The sequence below is a fragment of the Pholcus phalangioides genome, unplaced genomic scaffold (genome assembly GCF_987345545.1).
Source record: "Pholcus phalangioides strain wild (caught in Gottingen) unplaced genomic scaffold, Ppha-v1.0 ptg000022l_1, whole genome shotgun sequence".
NCBI classification, from domain to species: Eukaryota; Metazoa; Arthropoda; class Arachnida; order Araneae; family Pholcidae; genus Pholcus; species Pholcus phalangioides.
In genome coordinates, this window is record NW_028301615.1 from 42,185,024 (window position 1) to 42,195,969 (window position 10,946).

Here is a 10,946-nt window from a genome sequence, read left to right on the forward strand (position 1 = left end):
CTTCCCTTTTGTCTCGTACGTGTGCCAGTACCACTTCGCCTCGTGTTCATCATCTTCCTGCCAATTAGTGTTAACATTCTGACTTTCTCTCAACATAACTCTTCACCTCTGCAAATATGGACTAAGCTTTACTCATGACGAGTATGAACAGTTAGGGCACTTCGGAGTCAACGCCAGCCTCAAGAATTCAGCGATAGCTAGATAAGTTCAAAACCTTTGATTGGTTTTTTTTTTGTTTGGGGGCCCCAACAGTATAAAAAAATTTAAAATTGTAACTGATCATACATTCTAAACATTATCTAAAGGTGCACCTAATGTTTCAGATTTATATTTTGATATGTGAATGACAGACTATACCTAATTCTAAGTGTTAAAAATGACCTTTTGATTTGTCAACAGCAACTTAAGTTATAATGAATTAAACATTTAAATTTTTGTAAAATTTAATCTGCTTGTCTTTCGGCCATTCATTGATTTTGAGTCCCTTAATATTTCTTTGTTGCTGCTTTCCTTTTAGCCCTACCTGAACCTGGGTGCTAACGATCACGATGGACATACGAATTGCACAAATGGTGCCGAGTCCAGCCCTAATTAGAACCCCTAATTAGAATGTGTAGTAAGGGCCTAAATTAAACAATTTTAACGTAATGTAATAATGATAATTCAATTGGTGATTTTCTCCTACTATGCCAATGATAAAATTTTTGTTGCTCTTGAAAATTTTTGTTAATATTAAAATTGGTAGTTGGGTCGTGATCCTAATCATTATTTTGGAGGTGAGGTGTTATATGATTATATATTTCATTTTGAGTAATATTTCTATATTTGAAATTTGAGTAATATTTCTATATTTGAAATTTGAGTAATATTTCTATATTTGAAATTTGAGTAATATTTCTATATTTGAAATTTGAGTAATATTTCTATATTTGAAATTTGAGTAATATTTCTATATTTGAAATTTGAGTAATATTTCTATATTTGAAATTTGAGTAATATTTCTATATTTGAAATTTGAGTAATATTTCTATATTTGAAATTTGAGTAATATTTCTATATTTGAAATTTGAGTTTAAAAATTTTGGAAGGGATACTCTATTGGGTAAAAATACGAAGGTATTGCAGAAAGTGTGTGAAATATAAGAAAATAGTGATTAATTAGGGTATACAAAAAAAAAAGGTGTCACCCAAAATGAACCAACCAGTAGCAGGAGCATTTACGCCCCAGTCGTCCCTCAATCTTTTTCAAATTCAGGCTCTGCCTGTGTTTCAAGGCAGAAATAGTGCCATCTGTGAAGGAATTTGTGGGCCGCATTAAAGATGCCGCCACAATTTACAAATGGACTGAGGAGGAAAAATTGTACGCCATTAAAGATAGGCTGCAAGCTGAAGCAAGACAATATGTGGTGGAGCTAGGCCCAGAAACAAACTTTCAACGACATTGTTGATAAGTTGCAAAAACAATTTTGCACCAAGTTATCACCCCAGGCAGCGCTGATGGACTTTAGGCAGCCTGCTGACATGCCTGTTGAAAGGTTCATTGCATTAGCAGATGCCAAAAGTAGGTGTTTAGATTTGGGCACAGACCATGATGTAGCTGAGTCACAGAGGCAACATATGCTCACTCAAATGTTGATGAACAATCATGAGATTCTTCGGGGAGTGCTCTCTAATCTCTAAGAACCCCAAAACCCGCAGTATATAAGAGTAGTATCATAAGAGATTATAAGAGAAGTATTATAAGAGAAGCTAGACCTTCAACATCATACTTACATAACATGAAAATTCCAGCATTTGTCAGCTTCATTTCAAACTATGGAAGACAGATGGTAGCATCAGCAGAAACACGAAACAAAACTCTGACAATATAAATACACTAGAGGCCATACATGCACTCAGAACACACCTTCCAGCATGTACCGATTTCCCAGACGAATGTGAACGATGTACATGCACGGTTAAGTAGTAGTAGTATTTGCTTATGTAATCATTTTATGCAGATCTTCCTTTGTTAAATGTTTTCTTTTTGCTTTTAGCGTCTTTTTTTATAATCCTGATATTTCCAACAATTTTAAATAATTTTGTCTGAGGCCTGCGAAAGCCATTCCGCTTCCGCACATATTTACCGCTTCATCAAATAATTCTATTGATTTTTTGTATCATTTAATCAATTTTTTTCAGTAGATTTCCCTTCAAACATTGTGCTTTTGTTTATATTTTATATTTCCGATATTGCATCTATTGGTTAGAAATTCTCTTTGAATATGGACCAGTTTGCCACACGGCAAGTTAGTATACGGGTACTAAAAATTTATTTTTTTTATTTATTTATTTTAATTTTTTTTTTAATTGTATTTATTTATTTTCGTGGAATTTCAGAGGTATAACTGACGGGAAAAAAAGTTTCAAAGATGTTCCAAGGTATAAAAGATAGGAGTTTTCCCTACAAAATTTCAATCTTCAAAAGCCTCTTACAAGTGGCATTCGAGTCCCGGTAGCGGCAGAGATGAAATTTTTCAAAAATCATTATCTCTAAAAAATTAACCAGTTTTTCAGTATATCTTGTACCACAAAAACAATCCTGTCCGTTCCCCCCCCTTCTTTTTTTCTATATGTAGGGTTACCAAATCCGAAAACTGAGAAAGAACGACGCTTGCGAGTCATGTCACTTTTCCAAATTTCCGCAACAGATGGCGCCACTACACTGTCTAATAAATCCAGCCAAACAATAATTATTCGTAAAAAAAAACCGAAAAAATTCTAGAAATTTCGTCAGAGTAAAATTTCTTCAGAAAAACTAGCAAAATAATTCCAGAAACCTGAAAAGGAGGACAAAAAGAGCGAATTTTCCGAAACTTAGAAGGACGCTCATAATGACATCAAATTTTTTTTACTTCGGTTCTTGCCTGTAACTATGATGTAATATGTTTAACGAAACATGGCTTGTTAATGATATATGTAGTGATGAATTATTCGATGACAGATATATAGTTTTTAGACGTGATCGTAGTGACTCTCATAGGTTAAGAGGTGGTGGTGTGCTTTTGCTATCAAGAATAGTTTTTTGTCAGCTACCCCAGTAGCACAACGGTATCGGCATGCGTCGGATCGACGTCGATGCGACGCCGGTTCGTCGAGTGGATACCGAGCGTCGAAAGAGGTCGGAAATTTCTACGTGTCCGATACCGAACGGTATAGTAAAAATGTATTCAGTCGGTAAACGCCAAAATACCTTCATTTTTTTCTCTAAAATAGTTTTACTCTCACTTTTACAGCATTTCGTTTCGAAGGAGAATATCTTAAACGATAATTTGTTTCTTATGAAATAATCTAAATTTTTCGCCCATCATAACGTCGCACTTGCCATTTATAACGACCGACAACGACAAAGAACAGTATAGGACACTACGCGTTTCTCCCCTGTCAGTAAGCATCAACAAAGCCGGCCATTTTGAAAGCACGGCGTTAGTTACAAGCTGCGAAGGCCGGCGATTTTATTGTTTATTAACGAAACAGTTGACGCCGAAGACAGCGTTTAGAGAAAAGGTAAGCATTATTTCACTGTTGCTATCGAACTGTATGATAAATTTTCCAAGTATTAGATATTGTCAATGTTTATTTTTTTTTTTTACCGTTGTTTTTGATGAATCCGTTCCCTGCTGCTAGGCTGTGATCTTTGGCGGGCCCTTAGATCAGATCAAAGCCGCGTGAAAGTTGCTTAGAGCTTGCTCTTAATGCCGCTTTGAGATCAGATTAACATGGGCCCCCTGCAGTGAATTTACAGTGTAAAAAAATAAATAAGGGTTGTCACGGCACTCTCTCTTGAGCCGTACGTGCCGTAACCTTGGAGCTGAGGCTATTTGAGCTCCTATGGCCCACATCAGGGGCGTAGCCATAAATTTCGTTCGGGGGGAGGGAACCAAAGTGATAGAATAATAGATTTGGCCATCTTTTTCCCTTATATTCGATAATTTTCTCACATTTCGGGGGGGGGGGACCAGACCCCCCCAGTTCCCTCCCCCCCCTGCTATGCCCTTGGCCCACATCCAGGGGTAGGGCGCTTAGACTAAGATCTGGGGCCCTTCTGTATTCATAACATGGAAAAATCAAAAATGATGGTATTTTCCCCGGGGGGGGGGGGGCTGTCAGCCCCACCCTTGTGATGAGCCATGTTGAGCGCTCCCTATAAATTTTGTGCTGAGCCCCCAACCCATATTCACGAATATACACAATACCACACACCATTCCTCCTGCCTACGGGACGATTAGGGATTTTCAGCCCCCTCAATATTTTTTTCTTGTCAATAATTTTCATGTCAAACTGAATGATCATGGGCTGGGCAAGGTCGTAGCGTTCCGTCTTGGGGTCCCTGTTAAAAGGTTGCAAAATAAGTAAACATATTTTTTGTGAGGCTCCATTTGGCTCGATGCCCCAGCCTATTTACAGGCCCGATTTTTCGCCATTTTGTATCCTAAGCCTCACCCGTGGGCTATCAGGGCAGGGGTTTTTATGTTCTCTGAAGTAAACTTTTGTATAATATTATGTATATTTTATATGAATTATATTTTTATGTAGAAATTAAAGTTATTGAATTTTGTCATGACAGAATTCAATCATCATGCCCCCCTTTTCCCTGAATGCAAGGGGGCATGCTTAAAATTGTTTAAAGTATGTACGTAATAAATCAAATATGAACATGGAAATTTATTTGAAATCTATAGTATATACTTATTTGAAATTTTGCATGCTATGAGTTAAACTTGACTGAAACTTCAACACAATGTGATAATTGGCTATATAAAAATATCGCTCTTTGGTCTTGGCACATTATTCTATACAGTGTTAAAATATTTCATCAATAACAATGTAACTCCTTTTGTCTCTGGCCACATTCCTTACTCTCTAGGTCACTCTCATGCTTGCACACTCTATGTTGTTCTTTTTTTTTGCCTCACAGCCTAGTTCATTGCTCTTTAAGCCAATCCCATGCTTATACACACTAACAAACCTGACCCCCAGCCAATGATTTGGCTGTAGTTAGCATGTTTACAAATCACATATCGCTCTCTGTAATTGTATCTTTACCCAAAACATTATAAAAACTATTCCATCACTCAAAATCAGACATTGTATCAACAACCTTGGGGTTAAAAAATCTTTTTTATCATGAAATGGTTCCAACTTTCCCAAAAACTAATGTAATTGCAAAGAAGCCAGAGCCACATTTTTGTTCGATAAATTCAAGATCCTTATTTCTCTCTTCTTTTGTGACATTAATTCCCTATTAGAAGTTAACACTGACGAGCTTATAATAAATGCATAAAAGTGTGCATCTGTTAATTATTTTTCATATATATTTTTACATTCTGATGACAAAACCTTTTGTATTGTTTGATGTTGATGCTTCTTTTATCTTCAATTGCAGCTTTTTCCATGCCAATACACATTCAGCTATGGAGCAGTTGTGTGTGTGTTCCTTTGTACAAAATAGTTAATTAATTGGCTATTGGTTTCAGAATTGCAATTATGTCCTTGACATTTCTTTTTCACTAGAGATGTTACTATCTGAGATCTGTGGTCTTCACAAACTTTGGTAACAACTGACGAATTTTTAACATAAGATTCAAGAGAATCACAATAAGTATTGTATTCCATCATACCTCTGCAGGAAGACCAATGCACTTCCACATTACACATGATACCATGCTTTTGAGAGATGATTGCGGAAGTATCTAAATATACTTGTAACATGCTTTGTTACATCAGTTTTAACCAAATCTTTGACTAACAAGTTTAAAATGTGGGCACTGTAGCAATATGTAAGTCCCGAAAAGCCAAGCTTTTCATCCAGGGTCTTTCTGGATGAAACCATATTTGCAGTAACAAAATTTGATATGTTACATATGAAGTTTTCTTCTGTTGACTTCACTGAACTAAAAACCACATTTGCTAAATAATTTCCAGCATGTGATAAGTCAGATGTGTCAATAGTATCAACATAGATGGCTTTACCACACTATTTGATAACACACAGAATTTATTCATTATCCATCCATTCATCGCCATGCAATTTTTGATTTTCTAAGTCAACTTATAATATACATTATAATATAAAATATTTGAAAATATATTTAAATTAATTGATATTTGAAATAATCTAATAACAATTTAAATCACTTTAGAGCTGCATAAATAATTTTATTCAATTACAACAGATAATTTTTCACATCCGAAAAAAATTGATTTAAATCATGATTTAAACTGCTGATTTAAATCATGATTTAAACTGCTGATTTAAATCACTACAACCCTGATCATTTTGTCACACACTCACCCGATTTCTTGCTCTCTCCAGGTCACTCCCATACTCACACCCTCTAAATCACTTTTTGTTACTCCTATGCTTGCACACACTGTTACTCATGTACTTGCACATTCTTTTTGCTGCATAGTGACTTAGTTCCATGATCTCTTGGTAGAGTGGGAAGGTTGAATGACATGACCAGTTGACTACTTGACCAGTCATTCCTTAAATTTGCAGCCCCTTTGAAATTTTCGCCTTGAGCTATAGTTCACTTAGCCTCTTTGTGAATACGCCATTTGGGGGTACCTTACCAGATTCCTGTCTGGGGGCCATCTTCAAGATGTAAAGAGGGGGGCATGCCTACTTGGTGATGTTGAAAATATTTATTAGCCCATTAACTTATATATAGATCATGGGGCCTCTGATATACTAATCTGGACCCATAATCGCTCAGAGCAGGATTTTTTATGTGGTTCTGTGTAGTATATTTCTAATGTAAGTGAACAGTGATTACATTCTTTTTCAGCTCCCCTTTCCACTCTATATGCAAGGGGCTATGATTAAAATTGTTCAAAGTATGTTCGTGAAATATTAATAAGCAAATGTATACTTTGAAATTTTTATGCCACATGTACCTATTTGGAATTTTTCTAGGAGTTAAACATGACACAATGAAACTGTGATACAATGATAATTCCCTATATAATGATACCATGCTGTCGTCTCGCACTATTCCACCAATAAATCATGTGCAACGGTAAGTATTTCTCTTTTTCTTTAAATACCATTAAATTGGAATTTTACCTTTTATGATATTTTATTATTTTAAATAAAAGTTGTATCAGAAAAAAAGGAATCAACATGCGTTCTAATCTGTTGGAAACTGATGTTCAACTGCAGGGGCGTAGCCAGAAATTTCGTTCGGGGGGGGGGACCAAAGTGACAGAACAATGGATTTGGCCATCTTTTTCCCTTTTTTCGGTCATTTTCTCACATTTCAGGGGGGGGGGGAGACCCCCCAAGTCTCCCCCCCCCCCTCGCTACGCCCTTGTTCAACTGCCATGGGGGCAAATGTGGTTAAAATGGTAAACTTGTATAATACAACCTTGAAAAAGTTAGTGAAAATTAATTATCAAATATTTTTAGTATAGACAATTCCTACAATAATGATGGTAATTTTGTATAATTTGTAATATAATTTAAGATGTACAGTATATATGAAGTTAATGCATTGAACGATTATTCTCGGAGTGTGATTGTGCAGCTGATTGCTATACAGGGTTGTCATGAAGGAAATATTGCTGAGTTGGAATATCCCTCATATCATATATATGGCCTTGCTACGTTGAAATAATCTGTTTTTACAGTTCATAAAACCTTCACATGAAAAGTCCAAGCATAGGTCTGGTCAAATTTACTACATTTTGTCTTATTTCCATTCTATAAAACTGAATTTGTTCGGCTAAGAGTCATCCAGTAAATTTCAGTCACTGTTTAGAAAGTCCAAATCAATCCAGAAATCAGATTTTTTTAACGTGAAGCTCAAGATGAACACCCGCTGATGCAAAACATTTCCAACATCCAGTGCAAATGTATCAGTAGCTATTATTTTTTGTGGTATTCGTGTGATTGGTCTGAGAGATTATTTTGATGTTAGAGAATATGATTTTTTCACACCATAAAGTTATCAAAGATATTGGTGGGACACCAGCTCAACATTTTAATATATACCTATTTAAAATTATCATGATTTCATGAAATATTGTTAGGGGGGGGGGGCTTGAGCCAGTGAAAAGTTGCACCTGCAAATTATACTCATAAAATATATTTCTCTAATGTAGGCTACTATAAAAATATTCTCAATATTCAATAAATTAAAAGAAATGTATTTTCAATGTTTTATAGGTTTTGTCTGAAACATAAGATTGCTGAAATTTTTTGCTGGCATGAAGCACCCTGTTCCATGTGCAATAAAAAGTTCCCAGCTGTGTTAACAAAATGTATCAATATTTGAAAATATCTCTTTAAGAACTTGTATATGGAGCAATATTAAATCATGTCTAATAATTCTATTTGTGCTCGCTTTATCTTTGCTCTCTTCATTTAATCCCCAGAAAACTGGAACTAGTTTTATTTGAACAGGTCATATAAAATACATTTAAAATTATTGGTGGTGTGTTCAAATGGCCTGAATTTCTAGAATCCTGTACGTATATAGTGTGAGGTAAGTACGCCAGTAATAGGCTTCCTTTTTCAAGTTTTAAAAAATATATATCAAAAGTTATGAGAAAACTCTGTAGCTTTTTTTACCATATACCAAGCTATATTCTTTCAGTTGCCGTTCGGTGTCCAAGCTGGTTTTGAAAAAAAAAACTAGGTGGAAAAAGGATGCCAATAATCAGTCAAAGCAAGACATTTCATTTTGCACTAAGAGTAATAATTTCATATTCTAAATACAAAATTGATTGTGCTTTAAAGACGTTAAACAAATTGCACATGAAGTTGAAAGGGTGGCCTACTCTAGGGTCAATCGTTTTCACATTATTTAAATTGTATGACATGTGACATTGTAATCAGGCCTACCAATCTTGCTGAAGTGATACCCTCCTCTGTGAACAATCTTAAATACATTTTGCTTTCAAACATACTATATCTTTTAAGAGAATTCTTTTCTATCTACATACAGATATTAAGACAAAAAAAAAATAATGAGACTAAATTCCTGCAGAAGCAACTTCTCGAATGCTTAAATATAAAAAAAATGAAGCTTAGAGAAAACAGAAAAAGCAGGAATTGGAAAAGAATAAATAAAAAAATAAAACTCAAAATAAAATAAATAATAAAAATTAAAAAAATAAAAGCTCTCTCAAAAATACCTATAACTATATGCCTGTTTCAAGAAATAAAAGAAAAATAATTGCTCAAGGTTTTTGAGTTTGACAGGAAATAATAGGCGTTTTGTTCATGTACAAAATTATGTGTCTACATAATACGTCCAGATATTATTGCATTATTTCCCACAGTTGAAATCGAAAGAGCAGCACCTTGTTTTTCTGTGGATAAAAAATATCACCTGTGAAAGAATACAAGAAAGTCAAATTTTCATTTTAAATTATACCAGAGACCTATTCCACTTATAATATTTTTCAGTGATGTTTCTTTTTACAATTTTGTCAAGCCTATTGCATATTTTTCATTGTTTTCATTCAATATCTGGGTGGCCATTTACTGCTATATGGACTGTAAATATTTTATTTATATAATTCTTAGCAGTCAAAATTTGATCTAATAACAATAACAGATGAGTTTGAATTATAATAAATTATTATACAAATAATTATTTCAAATATTAAAAATAACATTAAATATTTTGAACTGGCTCACTATTGTTACACTTACTTTTTGTAGCAGTAAGTTCTGTTTTTTACGTTCAGAACACATGTGTTTCGTATAGTAGTATAGAAACTGAATTCTGAATGTAACTAGAACTTATGCATCAGAGTTTTTCAACTAGTGTGCTACGTGAGAATTGTAGTTATGCCATAAACATTTTTTAAGGAAATTATCAGATTAATTTTTAAAAGAAGTCTGAAGCCGCAGATATTGATTATACAATATCTGAGTACTATACACCCATCCTCCGGGAACGCTTCGATATCTCTATGAGATGGGAAGCGGGGTGTGTCCGGTCTTCAAAGGTCAAAGTATCTGAGTACTTAAGTGCGAGGAATTTAATTATTTTTTTCAAATTAGATGTATGTGTAAGAGGGGAAACTGAGCAATTTTGAGAGAAAAAAAGCAATCGTTTTTTTTTTAATATTGGCCATGGTTCATTTCTGTTATTACTTAATGGAAGAATTTTCAAGAATTGCACAAAAAAAAAAAGGCATGTAGAAATACCTCTGTTCTTGTTATCATACGTTATCATATTTATGGAAAGCAATCTTTTTTGCATTTCATTTGATACTATGGAACGCAGAAATCTATTACAAATAATAAGTCTTACAAGAAGATATTTAAACCTATCCCTGCTCAAAATTCAACCTAGAAAAAGCAGACATTGTAAACTGTATTAACTTGGATTTAACATTAAATTAACAGCAGAATGAGTTTTTGAATTTGAATTTATTTTTTGTGACCGATTGTAGTAAATAGTTATTTAAAACATATTTTGTGACAATCATAACAAAAAATTATTTTTCTATTTTATTTGAATTTAAGTGTGCCGCAGGATGAAGAAAGGGCCGACTTCTCGAAATAGAAATGTGGCGACATGTTTTATATTGTAATAACAAATCATAGCTAACGTAATCGTAAACGTCAAACTACGTCGACAAATGTATGACATTTTTATATCGACGTCGGATTCGCTACATCGAACTGTACAGACAAATATATGCCATTTTTACGTAGAACGACATCGGTAAACGACGTCGAACGTTCTCGGGAGAGATGTAGCTCGACGTCGGAATCGCTACGTCGAACTATACAGACAAATATATGCCATTTTTACGTAGAACGACATCGGTAAACGACGTCGAACGGTCTTGGGAAAGATATAGTTCGACGTCGGATTCGCTACATCGAACTATACAGATAAATATATGCCATTTTTACGTAGAACGACATCGGTAAACGACG

The 10,946-nt window shown here is 34.4% G+C and overlaps 1 long non-coding RNA gene across 1 annotated transcript; it reads left to right on the forward strand.

The window, feature by feature from the left end:
* Positions 1–2,357: 2,357 nt before the first annotated feature.
* On the forward strand, positions 2,358–9,078 carry LOC149070457 (uncharacterized). Its single transcript, XR_016195080.1, has 3 exons — positions 2,358–3,546; positions 6,960–7,062; positions 8,211–9,078. It is a non-coding gene; the product is annotated as an uncharacterized LOC149070457 (long non-coding RNA).
* Positions 9,079–10,946: the final 1,868 nt, after the last annotated feature.